Source organism: Balaenoptera borealis, assembly GCF_965194805.1.
Source record: "Balaenoptera borealis genome assembly, chromosome: 14".
Taxonomy (NCBI): Eukaryota; Metazoa; Chordata; class Mammalia; order Artiodactyla; family Balaenopteridae; genus Balaenoptera; species Balaenoptera borealis.
In genome coordinates, this window is record NC_138875.1 from 84,269,477 (window position 1) to 84,286,978 (window position 17,502).

The 17,502-nt window shown below is 44.9% G+C and overlaps 1 protein-coding gene across 2 annotated transcripts in view; it reads left to right on the forward strand.

The window, feature by feature from the left end:
- Positions 1-220: 220 nt before the first annotated feature.
- LOC309611414 (N-acetyllactosaminide beta-1,3-N-acetylglucosaminyltransferase 4) overlaps positions 221-17,502 on the forward strand; it is a 37,584-nt gene continuing 20,302 nt past the window's right edge. Inside the window, exons 1-3 of one of the 2 annotated variants that reach the window (XM_082355876.1) lie at positions 221-6,104; positions 7,478-7,659; positions 14,347-14,424. The gene's annotated coding sequence lies outside the window, so the exon portion shown is untranslated. The remainder of the gene's footprint in view (positions 6,105-7,477; positions 7,660-14,346; positions 14,425-17,502) is intronic. The other variant, XM_082355877.1, reaches the window with a different exon arrangement.

Genomic DNA, 17,502 nt, shown 5'->3' on the forward strand with positions numbered 1-17,502 from the left:
TCACATGCTGCCTTTTTTTGCTTGGTGCTGTAAATGTCAGTACTGCATTCATAACATCACCTCTTCCTAAGGATAGGAACCACATCTCGTTTGATCAGTCATCTACCCTAGCACAAAGCTTTGGTGTCCTGAGCTTATGATCTAAGTCATAGCTACTACTACCTGCCAGGGAGGATGCAACAGCCCTATGAAATAGGTACTGTGATTATCCCCACTGTAGAGATAAGGAAGTTGAGGCTGAGAGAGTCGCAGAACTTGCCCAAGGGCATCATCACGGACTGCGAAGCTGAGCTGCAGGCCCAGGTGAGTCTGACCATAGCGCCTCCTACAGCCGACGCGTGCCAGCCCCCAGGCTAGACATCTTTACATAACCTGCTGTTATCCTCAAAAGACCCCATATGGTGGGGATTATTATCCTCATTTTACACTGGAGAAAACTAAGGCTCACCCTCTATGATAAGAGCACTCAACAAACTGGCAGTAGAAGGGCAGTTCCTCAACCCGATAAAGGCATCTACGAAAACCCCACAGTGAACATATTTAATGGTGAAAGACTGAATACTTTCCATCTGAGAGAGGAACAAGACAAAGATGTCTGCTCTCACTAGGACTGGACAACACTGTCCCAGAGGGTCTAGTCAGGGCACATTGACAAGACATAGAAACTCAAGGCATTCTGACTGGAAAAAAGGAGTAAAACTCTGTGCAGATGACACGATGCTTTATATAGAAAACCCTAAAGGATACACACACACGCACACACACAGGCACACACACATACACATAAGGGCTAGTAAATGAGTTCAGCAAGGTCCTAGGACACAAGGTCAATATACAAAAATCAGCTGCATTTCTGGACACTAGCAATGAACAACCCAAAAATGAAGAAACAAGTCCATGTACAATAGCATCAGAGAGAATAAAATACTTAGGAATAAATTTAATCAGGGAAGTCTAAGACTTTTACACTGAAAATTGTAAAGCATTGTTGACGAGTAGTATTCAGCCATGAAAAGGAATGAAGTGTTGACACAGGCTACTACGTGGATAAACCTCAAAAACCTGGTGCTCTGTGAAAGGAGCCAGACACAAAGGCCGCACATTGCATGAGCCCATGTAAATGAAATATCCAGAATAGGCAAATCCACAGAGACAGAAAGCAGATTGGATTTGGTCGGGGGAGGGAGAGTAGGAGCGTACTTAATGGGTACGGGGTCTCCATTTGGGCTGATGACAGTGTTCTTGGGACTTAATATACATGGTGGTCGCGTGACATTGTGAATGTACTAAATGCCACTGAATTGTACACTTTAAGATGGTTAATCTCATGTAAATTTCACCTCCTTTTTTTAATGTTGAAAAAAATTTAAAGAAGACCTAAATAAATGGAAAGACATCCTGTGTTCATGGACTGGAAGACAGTATTGCCAAGATGGTAATACTCCCCAAAGTGACCTACAAGATGCAGTGCAATCCCTGTCAGAACTACAACTATATATTTTTTTTGCAGAAATGAACAAGTTGATCCTAAAATTCATATGGAAATGCAAGGGACCCAGAATAGCCAAAACGATCTTGAAAAAGAAGTACAAAGTTGGAGGGCTCACACTTCCCAATTCAAAAACTTACTACCGAGCTGCAGTAATCAAGACAGTGTGATACTGGCATTAAAACAGACATGTAAATCAATGGAATTCTAGTCTATCGAGAGTCTAGAAATACACCTATAAATCTATTATCAAATGATTTTTGAGAGGGATGCCAAGACACTTGTGGGGAGAGAATAATCTTTTCAGTAAATGATGTTGGGACTTAGAAGAAAACTGGTCTAAATCTTCATGACCTTGGACTGGGCAACAGTTTCTTAGACATGACGTCAAAAGCACAAGCAACCAAAGGAAAAATAGAGTACACTTCATCAAAAATAAAAATGTTTTTATGTCAAAGGACACTATCAAGAAAGTGAAAAGACAACCCACAGAATGGGAAAAATATTTGCAAATCATATATAAGACAAGGGGCTGGTACTCAGAACATATAAAAACTCTTCCAACTCAATAATAAAAACACAAAGCAATTTAAAAATATACAAAGGATTTGAATGGATCTTTATCCAAAGAAAATATACAAGTGGCCAATAATCACAAGAAAACATGCTCAACATCATTAGTCATTAGGGAGATGCATATTAAAAACCACTGTGAGGGCTTCCCTGGTGGCACAGTGGTTAAGAATCTGCCTGCCAATGCAGGGGACATGGGTTCAAGCCCTGGTCCGGGAAGATCCCACATGCTGCAGAGCAACTGAGCTCGTGCGCCACAACTACTTAGCCTGCGCTCTAGAGCCTTCAAGCCACAACTACTGAGCCCGTGTGCCGCAACTACTGAAGCCCGCGCACCTAGAGTCCATGCTCCGCAACAAGAGAAGCCACCGCAATGAGAAGCCGGCGCACCGCAACGAAGAATAGCCCCCGCTTGCCACAACTAGAGAAAGCCTGTGCGCAGCAACGAAGACCCAACACAGCCAAAAATAAATAAATAAATAAATAAAAATAAATTTATTTAAAAAAAACTTTAAAAATGAGGGAAGACAGTCCTTTATATATACACATAAGTGATAAAGCAATGATTCTCAAGTTGGGGAGATTAGAGAGAAGTGTCAGAATCAATCAAAGTCTTTTTCAAATGATAGGAGTCCTTGACCTTATCTCCATTTGGAGATGACGTGGAGAGCCACGACTAGCAAGTACGTGCCTGTAGCGTCCCTCAGAAGTGGAGGGGCAGAGGCGGAAAGTTGAGATACAAGATGTGGAAATAATCAGGATCACTTCATATGAATGTGTTAATATATATATTTTGTGGGTTTTTAAAGAAATTTTCATTGAAATATAGTTGATTTATGATGTGTTAGTTTCAGGTGTACAGCAAAGTGGTTCAGTTATACACATATACATATATATGTATCTATTCTTTTTTTAGATTCTTTTCCATTATAGGTTATTACAAGATATTGAGTATAGTTCCCTGTGCTATACAATAGGTTCTTGTTGGTTAACTATTTTATATATAGTAGTGTGTATATTTTAATCCCAAACTCCTAATTTATCCTTCCCTCCCCTTCCCCTTTGGTAACTATAAGTTTGTTTTCTATGTCTGTGGGTCTGTTTCTATATATATTTTGGGGGAAAAAAGAGGTGGTTTTGGGAGAAAAGAAAATCTTCTCCTAAATAGAGTTGAGAGGTGAAAATGGAGTGAACTTGAATACAGAGGGCACAAGTCACTGTGGGATGCTAGTTGGATCTGTCCTTCTAAAGCAGAGCCTCGGGGCCTTCCCTGGTGGCGCAGTGGTTAAGACTCCAAGCTTCCAATGCAGGGGGCCCAGGTTCAATCCCTGGTCAGGGAACTAGATCCCACATGCATGCTGCAACTAAAAGTTCGAATGTCCCAACTAAGGAGCCCACGTGCTGCAACTAAGGAGCCCATGAGCCGCAACTAAGGAGCCCGCCTGCTGCAACTAAGACCCAGAGCAACCAAATAAATAAATATTAAAAAAAAAAAAAAAAGAAAAAGCAGAGCCTCCCATGGACCTCTGACAAAGGGCCTCAGAAGCTTTTTGGCAATAGAGCAAAATGTTTCAGCTCTCTGGTTTCTGTAGTGGGAGAAACCTCGGTTCTGATCTCAGCTTAGCTGCTTATTAAGCTTAGGGAGTAGCACCACCAACTAAAGAACTACTTAAATCTCTGAATCATGATTTTCTCATGTATAAAATGTTGATGACAATACTAAAATTGTTCCAAGGATTGAATGTGATAATGTGTGTAAAACACTAGGCAGTCAATAAATGATAGTTTTTATCATTGCCTATTAAAAAAAAAGTTTAAAAATTAAAAAAATTAAAAAAAGAAAAAACCACTGTGAGACGCCACTTCACACCTACCAAGCTGGTGATAATAAAAACAAAACAAATGGAAGGTAAGAAGTGTTGTGAAGGATGTGGCGGGCGATATTGGAATGCTTGCACAAGGCTGGTTGGAATGTTAAAATGGTGTGGGCTCTGTGGGGGAGTTTGGTAGTTCCTCCAGAAGTTAAAGATAGAGTTACTCTGTGGCTCAGCAATTCCATTCCTAAGCACATGTTCCAAAGAAGTAGCTGTGTGCAAATATTCATAGCAGCACTATTCATAATAGCCAAATGCGGAAACAACCCACATGCCCTTGAACTGATGAATGGATAAATGAAAGGTGGCATAGCCATGCAGTGGAATATTATTCAGTCATAAAAATGGATAAAGTACCAACACAGGCTACAACATGGATGAATCTTGAAAACATTATGCTCAGTAAAAGAAGCCAGACTAAAAAGGCCACATATTGTATCATTCCATTTCTATGAAGTGTCCAGAATAAGCAAATCCATGGACAGAAAGAAGGTTAGTGGTCACCAGGGGCTGAAGGGAGAATGGGAAGTGACTGCTACAGGGTACAAGTTTTCTTTTGGGGGTGATGAAAATGTTCTGGAAATAGATTGTGGTGATGGTTGCACAACTCTGTGAATATACTTACATACAGACACACACACAGCTAAATTGCATACTTTAGAGAGATGAAGTAGTTTATCTAAAGTTACATCTGGTCCTAAATAGAGGACCAGAAACTGGAACCCAAGAATATCTGCTTTTACACCAATGCTGTTGGGGGAAGAATGTTTCCAGGGCCCTTGAATAAGTAAATTAATATAGTTGGGATCTCACAAAGCCTCAGAAGTATCATTTTGAATATTCCTTCTCATTATAAAATACTGTAGTTGTGGATAGTCCATAGAAGGGCTGAGAGAAGTAATATTGGTTATACTGAAAAATCGGTTACACTATGCAAGGAATAATCCGCCCTGATGCTCTGCTTTGGTTGTGCCATTCAGCTGGGAGTCTGAAGAGCAGATGAAGGGCTGTGAACAGGGAACTCGAGTCTAATTTCAGAGATCAGTGAGAAGAAATGACGAACTGTGCAAGCCCACTACTGTGGTGAACAGCCTTGGGACAGCCAAAGAATTTTACCTTTACCCATATATGTAAAACCCTTCAAACCTCTCCATTTTTCATCCTCTTTTCTCTGACAGCTATTTCTTTCAAAATTTAAAGTGTGTTTATTTTACTGATTTCTAAAATAATACATACTAATTTTAGAAAATTTGGAAAGTACATAAAAATATAAAGAAAATTATCCTCATCCCCAAAGACACTTTTTTCCAGCCTTGCTTTCTGTCCCTATACTATATAGGTATATACACACATTTTTAAACTCAATGAGAATGATGATAGATACAGTTTTGTATCCTGCTTCTATAAACATCACATTTGGAGCATTTTACCGTACCATTAAGTATTCTTCAAGGAAATGATTTTGAATAGCCACATAATACCACCTTATAGAGACACAATAGGTTTTTTTGGGTTTTTTGTTTTTTTGCTATTTCCTTGTTTTTAGTCATTTGGGTCACATAGCAGCCATGAAAATGTGCCTCTCAGGTCTCCTACTTTGAGCAGCTAGTGGACTGGGGGGTCCCAGCTGCTGTGCTCTGAAGCCCAGCGGCCCATCACGCAGGGGCCTCGTCCCCCACAGGCCCCCCCCAGCCAATGACAGGGTGGCAGGGACACCGAGGCTGCCTCACTCCTGGGAGGCACGAGGTCCCTCTGACAAGTGACTTGGAGGACCTCCTGACAGCCTTGCTGATCTCTCTCAGCAAAGCACCTCAGCGTGAGATGCTGCCCCCTGCCCTCCTGCCTTCTCTGTTCCCTTCAGCGCAGGCCAGACCTGCCTCTTCCTCCTCCACTTCCCCTTACCGGCTTGTCCGCGGATAAACCTTTCTTCGCGGCGAATCCCGTCTCCGGATCCGCGCCTCGGCTGGCCTCGACTAACACAGGTTGCTTCCACTCTTGTTCCCTTGTTTGTTTTCTCATTAGTGCTGTTATGAACACGTCAGTGTGTATATCCTGTCCCAGTTACGATCATCTCCTCAGGAAATTCCGTGAGCAGAGAATACCCGGGGAGGGTTCCCCAGTGAGGGATGGCATCCTTTTATCAGACGGGCGCCTGTGTCCAGAAGTGGGTGAGTAGGCCTTTCACAGCCTCATCATCAAGCCCGAGCTCTTGTGAAACCTCTGCTGATTGGATGGGCGGGAAAGAGAGCCTTCTGTTTATCTGCCTTTCTCGGTTAGTCAGTGAGGTTCAGCCGAGTTTCACATTTACGGGCTGTTTGATTTCTTGTTTTCACATTTACGCATTTCTTTCTCTTCTCTCCCCTCTCCTCCTCCTCTCTTCTCTCTCTCGTTATCTATTGCCTTTTCTATTTCCTTTTGATTTTTCCTCTCATGTTTTAAATCTCCAGAATAAGAATATGACATTGCTTAAAAGTGTTTTTCTTACAGCTTTATGTTCCTGACTCTTCCTTTATAAATTGAGCAAGTTTTAGCTCTTAAGTTTGAGCTCAGTCTCAAAAAGTTCCCCCTGAAAAAAGTAAGTCCTATGATCATATTAGTGTTTTCTTCTCTGTGACCCTTGATTACTTGTTTTCCTCTTCTCTGTGAGCCAGCGGCACTTGATTTTCTTTTTTACTTTTTAAATTTTTGGCTGCGTTGAGTCTTCATTGCTGCGTGCAGGCTTTCTCTAGTTGCGACGAGCGGGGGCTACTCTTCGTTGCGGTGCGCGGGCTTCTCATTGCGGTGGCTTCTCTTGTTGTGGAGCACGGGCTCTAGGCGCGAGGTCTTCAGTAGTTGCAGCACGCAGGCTTAGTAGTTGTGGCACTTGGGCCCTAGAGTGCGTGGGCTCAGTAGTTGTGGCTCGTGGGCTCTAGAGCGCAGGCTCAGTAGTTGTGGCCCACGGGCTTAGTTGCTCCGCAGCATGTGGGATCTTCCCGGACCAGGGATTGAACCCGTGTCCCCTGCATTGGCAGGTGGATTCTTAACCACTGCACCACCAGGGAAGTCCCCTGGATTTTTTAAAAAAATGTTTTATTTTGAAATAAATTTAGAAATACAGCAAAGTTATAGATAGTACAGAGTTCCCATACACCCTTCTTCAGTTTCTCCTAAATGTGAACGTCTTACATAACCCAGCCACATCTATCAAAACTAAGAAATTAACACTAGTACAGGCTTAATTTGGGTTTCCACCAGTTTTTTCGCTAATATCTTTTTCAAATCCCCTCCAAGATTGCATCCAATGATCATGTCCCCTTGGTCTCCACTCTGTGATAATTTCTCAGTCTTCCCTTGACTTTCCTAACCCTGACACTTGAAGAGGACTGGTCAGGGATTCTGCAGATTATCCCACAATTTGGGTGTGTCTGATATTTTCTCAGGAGGACGCTGGGCTTGTGGATTTGGGGGAAGAGTCCCACAGAGGTGAGGGGGTGCCATTCCCATCACAACACTTTGGAAAGAGCACCCGACACCCTGACTGGAGGTGTTTATGTCACTGCAGGTGGTGTTGACTTTGCCCCCTTGCTCAGGGAGGTGTTAGCCGTGTCTCCACCATTGAGTTGCTGTCTTTCGCTTCCCTACTCTGTGCTTTAGAAGCAAGTCACCGTCCAGCCTACTGTCAAGAGGAGTGGTGTCCAGCTGCACCTCCTGGAGGGGGAATATCAAAGAATTCGTGGACACAAGGTAAAACCACCACAATAATTAGTAAATATCGGGAGGCAGATGCTGGGAGGCTATGCAAATTTCCTGTTTCTCCTCCATTTCCCCCATTAATTTCAGCTTTCATCTGTGGGTCTTGTCTGCAGCAATTACTGCTGTGGTGCTTCATGGTGATTTTCTTCATTTCTATGTTTATTAACTAGAATTCTGTAAGGAACATTTTTTCCTTTTCCTCTATTTATTTATTTATATCACTACAGAGTAGTAGATGTTAGTTTTATTCTTTGGGAGGACATATGGTCATCTTTCTGCCTTATTTCCCTGTTTTGGATAATTTTCCTAATAATAGTAAAGGTGTTCCAATATAGGACAGTCAAAAAGAACGGTAGATGTCCAACCAACCACAGTGGGTGTTTGTGGAAGGATTGACCAAAACATTGTCATTGGGGGCTGGGATATTCAGGGGCTTTACAAGCCTGGTGTGGGTCTGGAGTAGAAATACCCACAAGAGGGACTTCCCTGGCGGTCCAGTAGTTAGGACTCGGTGCTTTCACTGCCGTGGCCCGGGTTCAATCCTTGGTCAGTGTACTAAGATCCTGCAAGCTGTGTGGCGTGGCCGAAAAAGAAAAAGAAAAAAGAAATACCCAGAAAAGTAAGAATGAGAAGAAACCAAGGCTGGACTGTGTATCTCAGAGTCCTAACCTCGTGCCCCTTATTCAAGAACTTGGGCAAATCATACTGTCTCTCTGGGCTTCAGTTTCCTCCCAGTTAAGGTGAAGATGAAGGTGCTGGGCAACTCAGGATCAGTGGTTCTCAGGCTGGAGCACGCATGTGAATCACCTGGCAGTTTCGTTCACGCGCAGGTTGCCGGCTGCACCCCCAAAGTGTCGGATGCGTTAGGTCTGGGGTGGGGCCCAAGGATTTGCATCTCTAACATGTTGCCAGGTGATGCTGGTGCGGTTGACCCAGAGAGGACACTTGGAGAACCGTCGGTCCAGATGATCTCTCAGAACCGTTTACAGCCGTGGACTCATCTCTTCAAATGATTCAATCCTTGGCCCTGGCTATGAAGTTACTGGTGAAATGATGGAACAGACCTTTGCAGGAGCAGAGGCACCGGAAATCCAGTGGGGTACCAGGCAGTAGACACGTGAATGATTGCTCTGTGCCAGGCATGGTTATTAAGTGCCTCAAAGACCTAGTTGCTGCCCAGGGAGGGACAAAGTTTGTCAGAGTGGTGAAGAGTAGGCTTGAATCTGGGTCCCGCCACTTAACAGCCATGTGGCCTTGGACAAGTGACAGAAATGACTTCTTGCCTTAGTTTCCCCACCTATAAAAAGAGGACAAGAGTGGAATTTACAAGTCCTGGCAAGAAAATGCCCGATGAAAGGTTATTGCTGCTAGAATTAATATCCTTTGCGCTAAGCCTGTCCAATGAGGAGAAATAGCAGTGACAGAGAGTAGGTGTTTCCACAACACGCCCCGAGCCCCTCAGCCGAGCACGGCCCTGCCTGGGGTCCCAGTCACCAGCTTTCACCCCCAAACAAAACGCCAAACAGTATGAGAAAAATTCAGTATCATTTATTAAATAGTTTCCAAGGGCTCCTCCAAGGAGCATTAACAATCTCAATATGATAAATATCAATAAATTAACATAGCTGCCACCTCCTGCCCTCCCAAGGGTATAATAAGATTTAAGTCTTCAGAAGAAAAACATTCCATAAATAACAATGACATAACTTGGAATCTTTTTCAAGGTAGCTCATACATTTATATCTCAGTCCTCCCAGGACTGGCAATTTTGAGGCTTCATTGAGATTATAATTAGAATAATTTACTTAATAACTCACAGCAGAATTCTCACACTTAGCTGTCACTCTTTTTTTTTTTTTTTTTAAGGCTTCATGCATTTCTGCCATTCCAAAAGGACCAGGTTCAACCAGATGGCTTTAAATGACCTACTGGGCTCCAGCGTTCAATGATTTAAACAGATTTCAGACACTCTGAAAACTTTTTAAAAATAGACACGATGAAGCTTTTTTACATTTAAAGCTCTCTGTAGGCACAGAAACTTTTGTTTCTGGTTCATGTCGAAATTCGAGTTTACTGAGATGGTCTGTGACGGCAACAACTTGAGTTTCGTTATGGAAAGATGGTTTGATCGCTCTGCAGTAAGGCAAGTGGCTGAGCAGTCCTCGCTGTATGGCAGCTGGGGGTTCAGAGCGAAATACGGCATCTGGTACTGGCTGCGTTCCGGCACTCCTCTCTCTTCCTGCTGCTGTGTAACAAGGAGGGGAAGTGGGTGAGCGTTAGTTTTGCAAAACAGCCAGATATCCCGGCGACTAAGGTCTGGGTGCCTCCTCTGTGAAGGGCCTGGCCAGTGCTTTCCCCTCACCAGCTCATCTGGTCGGTGCTGCACCCCTGCGAGGCTGTGACCGTCACTATCCCCATCCCCAGAAGGGGTTGAAGCTCGGTTGGTTTGTGAAGCTGGTGCAAGGTCAGGTGGCACAGCAAGACTCCAGCCCACGTTAGGCAGCACTTCCAACGCCTGTGCTAATAACCGCTGCCCCCCCACCTCCTCTGCTCCATGTGGCCAAGCACTGCACGGCCTTCTGCCGCAGTCTCAGAGAGGTGGCGAAGAGGCAGGCGTCTGGGTTTCCATGCTGCTCCTCGCTCTCTGTGACTCTGTGTTAAAGTCATTATATCCCCCGCTCACAGAGGGGGATTCATGCTTCTCCGGAAAGGCCTCCAAGATGCCAGGGAGGGTTTATCCAAACACACTACGGACTCCAGAACGCACCCTCTCCCGTCCCTCTTCCTAAGGGCTAGAAGCGTCTCATCAGCCTGATCTGCCTGGTCACCTGAGCTAACAACCTCCGCCTTTGTGTCTGTAGAAGCCAAGGCTAAGGTTTAAATGCCAGAATGGAAGGGAAGAGCAAGGCCAATTTCACGAAACGTTTCCGCATGTTGTTATCTGTTTGTCTACTCAAAGCTGCCTAAGAGCTTCGGTCTTGACCACAAGCCTGAGAAACTGAAAGAGTATTTATATGTATTCAGCCTCATACTTTCCCAACCATGAGTCAGGTTCAGCAGAGCCTCTGCTAGAAGCCGACTGCGCCCTAATTAAATAAAGTAGCACGCACATAGACACCTAATTTGTTAACTGCCCTGATCTGCTGTAAGAGACACTCTTTGTAACCCACACAAGCATTTTAACATCCTGCATTCGCTGGGCTATCGTTTACAGCTTAGGCTGGCATTGGCTGCTCCTTGGGGGGCTGCTGAAGGGGTGGGCAAGATGGCCCATCTCTAGGGATGTACTATGGGAGGGAAAATCATTTACTATTACTGCAAACTGAATATGTTCGGGATGAACAGCCTACTAAAGCAGCAGTGCGTGAGAAATTGCTGCGTTTGGGGCTGTCCGGGCTAATCTCTGCCTCTGACCTCACACCCTCATACAAATTCCATCCTAGCCTGTCTAGCTGTTCCCAATCCTTCCTGGTGTATCCACAGCCCTAGCTTCTGGTCTGAAAAGAGTAGGCTTCTTCTGGGGGCAATGGAAGGCATTTTAAAGAAATGGCTTGGAAAAGAAATCTCGAGGGCACTTACGTAGTCATTCAAGAGTTTCTCAAACGAGGACCGTAAGTCCTTGATTATAGCTTGTTGTTTATCTGGTCCTAGCATATAGGGTGCCGTATGGGAGGACAGCAAGGCTCCGAACAGCAGAGCAGGAACAGGGCAAACCTGGCAGATCCTGGAGAAAGAGGCTGATCCCGGGAGGAGCAGAGGCCTCACACCCCAGCCCGCCCCCCGGCTTCAACCGCTCAGGCCGTTGTCGAGCAGTGGCTAAGCCCCTCCAGCCTTCCTCTCTGTCTGGTGAGACCTGACTGTGCGCCGTGGCCGCGGCACCCCGTGGTACCTGCGTGGGGGACCATGGCGGGAGAGCGAGGCTGCTTCAGCAACAGCTCCTGGAGCCAGATGTGCTCGCCGTGGTCTTCAGGAGCTATATAAAGGGCCAATGGCGAGGAAGAGGGGCAATCACTCTCCCACCCATGGCAAAATCATTACTCAGCTTTTTCCCAGAAAACACTTTCAAAAGTCTGCCACCCAAGGCTGGGTGAAAGCAGGGCTGGAAGGAAATGCTGAGGTTACCCTCAAGGTGGGCAGACGCCTGATTCAGTACAGATACACACAGGCACACACAGGAAGGCGTACACGTCTTTGCCATTTCTTCTTGGAAAGAGCTTGTTGATTTGACTAGAAGAAATTTCGAAGTCCCGGGGTTGACAGGCACAACCCCCAAGGAACATGTGACTAACCGGAGTTGAGGGTCAGTGCCCCACAGGGAATTTCTGGGGAGGGTCATGGTGAGCCCGTGTAGGCGTAAGGCTGGCATGAAGTTTGTAAAATGTGTTATCTCTGGAAATTTCTGAAGCGTGCCCGTGCCAGAACATGGGGAAGGCCCTGATAACCACCGTGAAGGTGGTGAGTCAAAGCCTTCATCTCCACTCTGCTTGGCCTTGAATATCATTGGATTCTCCATGGTGTCTTTGCAACCGTAGGCCTAGAACCAGAATCCACGCTCCAGAGTTATTTGTTGAAATCACTTATTCGTATTTTGAGTGCCAACTTTGACCAGATACTCTTCTCGGGTCTCAGAAATGACGGCAAAAAAGTTAGACAAGGTCTTTGCCTTCAGGGAGCTGGTGTTCTAGTGGGCAAGGAGCATACAACAAACACCATTAATAAACAGGAACCTATCAGGTAATGAAAAGAGCTATACAAATATCTCAAGGGATGAGATAGAGAGTGATGGGTGACGTACTCTAAGTCAGGGGATCAGGAAAAGTCTCTCAGATGAGATGCCATTGCAGCTGAGACCTGAAAGATGAGAAGGAGCCTGCTGTGGGAAGATCTGGGGAAAGAGTGTTCCACGCAGGGGAGACCCTAGTGCAAAAATGAGCTTGATGTGGCTTAGAGTGGGAAGCAGGTCATGGTAGCTGGAGTGAAGCGAGAGAAGGAGAGGGTGGTGGAGAGCTGGGCAGAGGCCGGGTCACAGAGGGCTTTAAAGAACTTGGGTTTAATTCCAAGTGTGATAAGGCACCACTGCATGGCTGTAGGTGGGAAAATATAGGCTCTGGTGTACTTTAAAGGGTGAGAAAGATATAGGCTGCTGAGCAGAGAATGGACTGTGTGATCCAAGATGGAAGCAGAGGAACCACTTAGAAGGTTATGAAGCAGTCTAGGAGAGAGACGATGGTGGCTTGGATTAGGGTGGAGTGGATGAAGACGGAGTCTACAGAACTGGCTGGTGGACTGGTGTGGAGATGAACTGAAGAGAGGAATCAAGGATGACTCCTGGGATTTTGATAAAGCAGTTGAGTGGTTAATGTGCCATGGGGGAAAAGTCTGGAGATGAGAAATCAAGAGTCCTGTTTGGAATGAGTTAAGTTCGAGATGCCCACTGGGCATCTATTTGATGTCAAGTCAGCCATTGGATAAAAGTCAAGAGCTCAGAGATGAGGTCGGACCTGGGTGGGCCATAGAACCCAGTGCACAACAGAAGAGACAGCCAGCAACCCCCTTCCACCCTTAACCCAGGTCCCCCTCTAGTCGTTGCTGTCTCTTTCCTCTTCTTATCCAAGCTTCTTGACAGAGAGATCTAGACTCATTTTTACCTCACTTCCCAAACTGCCACAATATGGTTTTCACCCCAATAATTTATTCAAAACCCTCTAGAAAAGTCCACAGTAGGTAACATTTTGGCCCCATGACTTTCACCCTCTGGTGTTTACTCCCATAATTATGTTACATTACATGGCAGAGGGGACTTTGCAGATGTAACTCAGGTTACTAATCAGTTGACCTTAAGATAGGTTGATTACCAGGTGGGTCCAATGTTGTCACATGAGCCTGAAAAAAAAAGAGGAAGGAAGAAGAAGAAGTGAGAGAGACTCAAAGCATGAGAAAGACTCAACTGCCATTGCTGGCTTGAAGATGGAGGGGGCCAGGTGGAAAGCAGGAGAAGAAAATGAATTTGGCCAACAACCAGTGAGTTTGGAAGAGGTCCCTGGGTCCCAGGTGAGAACTGCAGCCCCAGCTGATACCTTGGCGTTAGCCTGGTAAGACCCCAAGGAGAGAATAGAATCTAGTTACACCATGCTGGACTCCTGACCTACAGAAACTGTAAGACAGTAACTTTGTGGTCTTAAACTGCTAAATTTATGGTATTTGTGAGAACCAGTATAGTCTCTAGTGACCTCATATTGTCAATGTCACTGGGTTCTTTTCAGCCTCCGTTTGACTTAATCCCTTCATGGTATGCAATAATGCCAACTACTCCCTCCTTGAAAACTTTTTTTCCCCTCTCCTTTCATGACAACGTTATCCTGATATATATATATTTTTAATATTCATTTATTTATTTGGCTGCACCAGGTATTTAGTTGTGGCATGCGGGATCTTTTAGTTGCGGCATGTGGGATCTAGTTCCCTGACCAGGGATCGAACCCGGGCCCCCTGCATTGGGAGCAGGGAGTCTTAACCGCTGGACCACCAGGGAAGTCCCCTCCTGATATGTGTTGGATATCAGCCTCAGACAGTGCCTTCTGAGGCTGAATCATCTTCCTGCTTGGCCCTTTAATGGACATGCCTCCAGGGGCCCCATGCTTGGTCTGTTCCTCACACTTTAATGTCTCTCTCTTTCAGATCTAAATGTCCAACTGCCCAATGGACATCACCTGGACCTCACACTCGACATAGCCAAAGACCAGGATCTGAACCAGGGTAATAGTGAGAGTGGAGATGAAGATGTGTGGATGGATTGCTGAAATCTGTAAGAGGTAGAATCCAGTGTTTAGGAGGTGATTGGTTGGATCTAGGGATGATGGAAAGGGAGGAATTGAGGACGACTACCAGGTCTCTTGTTTGGGCAACTAAATAGATGGTGTTGCTCAAAACTGAGAGAGGATTACAGGGCTCGGGTGCTGTGAAGAATTCAGTTATTGACATGGGGAGGTGGAAGTGTTATGGAACCCTCAGGTGAAGATGTACAGCAGGCCACTGGACATTTGGAAATGGAGCTTGAAGGAAGGAACCAGAGACATACATTTGGGTGCCACCTGTATATTGTGTTGATAAAACTATAAGCCTACAAGAGAGGACCAGTGTGAGTTGTGTAAGTCAAGTGTGGAGCCCTAGGGCACACCTCCATTAACGGAACAGGTACAGGAATAGGATTTAGTCTAAAACACCGAGAAGACGTCCTCAAGAGGGAAAGAAATGTGCTAGAAAAACATGTGGTCATGGAACAAGATAAGAAGTGGTTTTCAAGAAGGAGGAAATGATTGGCACCATCAAAAGCTGCGGAGAGGTCAAATAAGATAAAGGCTGAAGAGATACACTAGGTGTGAGAATATGAGGTCACTGGGAACTTTGCTAGGGGAGTTTGAATAAATTGTTGGGGGGGCAGAAGCCATATTGTGGTGGTTTTGGAATTGAGGAAAAAGTAAAACCACTCAGTTGTGTTACCAAAACCCCAGGAGTCCTCCCTGGTTCATCTCTTTGATGTGTTTATATCACTGTAGATTCTTGGATATTTGTTTTATTCTTTAGAAGGACGTGTGGCTCCCTTTTTGTCTTATTTCCCAGTTTTGGAAAATTTTTCTAATAGCAGTAAAGGTGTTCTAATATAGGACAGTCAAAAAGAATGACAGATATCCACAAGAGTGGGTGTTTTTGGAAGGATCACAATCAATAAATTGAACTTCCTCAAAATTAAAAAAATTTTTTCTCTTCTAAACACCCTGTTAAGAGGATGAAAAGACAAGCCTAGACTAGGAGAAAAATGTTTACCAAAGGCAAATCTGACAAAGGAGTTGTGAGCAGAATGTATAAAGAATGCTCAAAACTCAATTTTATGGATTAGGCAGTGGTTTCTTCTTACTATTTTTTAAAATATTTCTTTATTTATTTATTTGGCTGCACTGGGTCTTAGTTGCGGCGTGCAATCTTCAGTGCAGCGTGCGGGATCTAGTTCCCTGACCAGGGATCGAACCCGGGCCCCCTGCATTGGGAGCGCAAAGTCTTCGCCACTGGACTACCAGGGAAGTTCCTAGGCAGTTGTTTCTTAAAATGACACAAAAAGCACAAGCAACCAAGAAAAAACATAAATTATATCTCATCAAAATTAAACACTTTTGTTTGTCAAGGGACACTACCAAGAAAGTGAAAGACAAGCCACAGAATGGGAGAAAATCATGTACAAGACAGGGGGCTAGTATCCAGAATATATAAAAACTCTTACAACTCAACTGTAAAAAGACAACCCAATTTAAAAATGACCAAAGTATTTGAATAGACATTTCTCCAGAGAAGATATACAAATGGCCAATAAGCACATGAAAAGATGTTCAACATCATTAGTCAGGCATTAGGTAACTGCAGATAAAAACCACAATGACAGGCTTCCCTGGTGGCGCAGTGGTTGAGAATCTGCCTGCCAATGCAGGGGACACGGGTTCGAGCCCTGGTCCGAGAAGACCCCACATGCTGCGGAGCAACTAAGCCCGTGCGCCACAACTACTGAGCCTGCGCTCTAGAGCCCCCGAGCCACAACTATTGAGCCCGCGTAGCATAACTACTGAAGCCTGCGCGCCTAGAGCCCATGCTCCGCAACAAGAGAAGCCACCGGAGAAGCCTGAGCACAGCGACGAAGAGTAGCCTCTGCTCGCAACTAGAGAAAGCCCGTGTGCAGCAACGAAGACCCAATGCAGCCAAAAAAAAAAAAAAAGTTAAACATACAGTTACCATATGACCCAGCAATTTCATTCCTAGGTATCTACCTAAGAGAAACGAAAACATATGTTTATACAAAACTTGTACACAAGTGTTCACAGCAGCATTATTCGTAAGAGTCAAAAAGTGGAAACAACTCAAATGTCCATCACCTGATGAATGGATAAACAAAATGCTTTCTACCCATATATAGAAAATTATTCAGCCATAAGAAGGAATGCAGTTCTGACACATGCTACAACATAGATGAACCTTGAAACCATTATGCTGTGAAAGAAGCCAGTCATGGAAGGACAAATACTGTATAACTCCACTTACATGAAATATCTAGAAGATGCAATTACAGAGAAAGAAAGCATATTAGCGCTTGACGGGGACTGGGCAAATGGGGGTGGGGTGGGGCTTGACTGCTAATGGATGGTGTTTCCTTTTGGGGTGAGGAAAATGTTGAAAATTAGATTACAGTGACAGCTGCACTATGAATATAGTGGCACTGTGAATATACTAAAAACCACAGAATTGTACACTTTAAACGGGTGAATTTTAGTTATGTAAATTAGATCTCAATCAAGAAGTTGCATTTCCAAATTATAGGAACCAGAATCATCTTACCCCATTAATTTCACAAACCGGTGCCCGGGAGTCCCTAGAATGTCGGGCAGTGGGCTAGGTGCTGCGAGGATGGAGAGATGAATGAGATTGGACGAGTCTACAATGGGGCCTCGGTGCTAAACGGGTTGTATAGATGGGACAGTGATTAAGACCCCTGACTCAGGGATTAAAGATCCACCTTGGAATCCACTGATAAGAGTGTTCAGAGTATTTGGCCTTGGGCTCACTTCTCCTCTCCAGTTCTGCCAAACAGGGATGAGAATTAACACTTTATTCCGAGGGGGCTTCGGAGTAGAAATAGAAACAGATTAACAACTGGGAAGCGCTCAGGACCTGCTGGGGGCCCCCAAGGTTATAACCCCCAGGCTGTGGTGGGGAAGTGGATTTTTAACCCAGCGCACGTGGGGCTGAGTCGGGGTCTCAGGTTCCCGGCTAGGGAAAAGTTCGCCCGCAAGT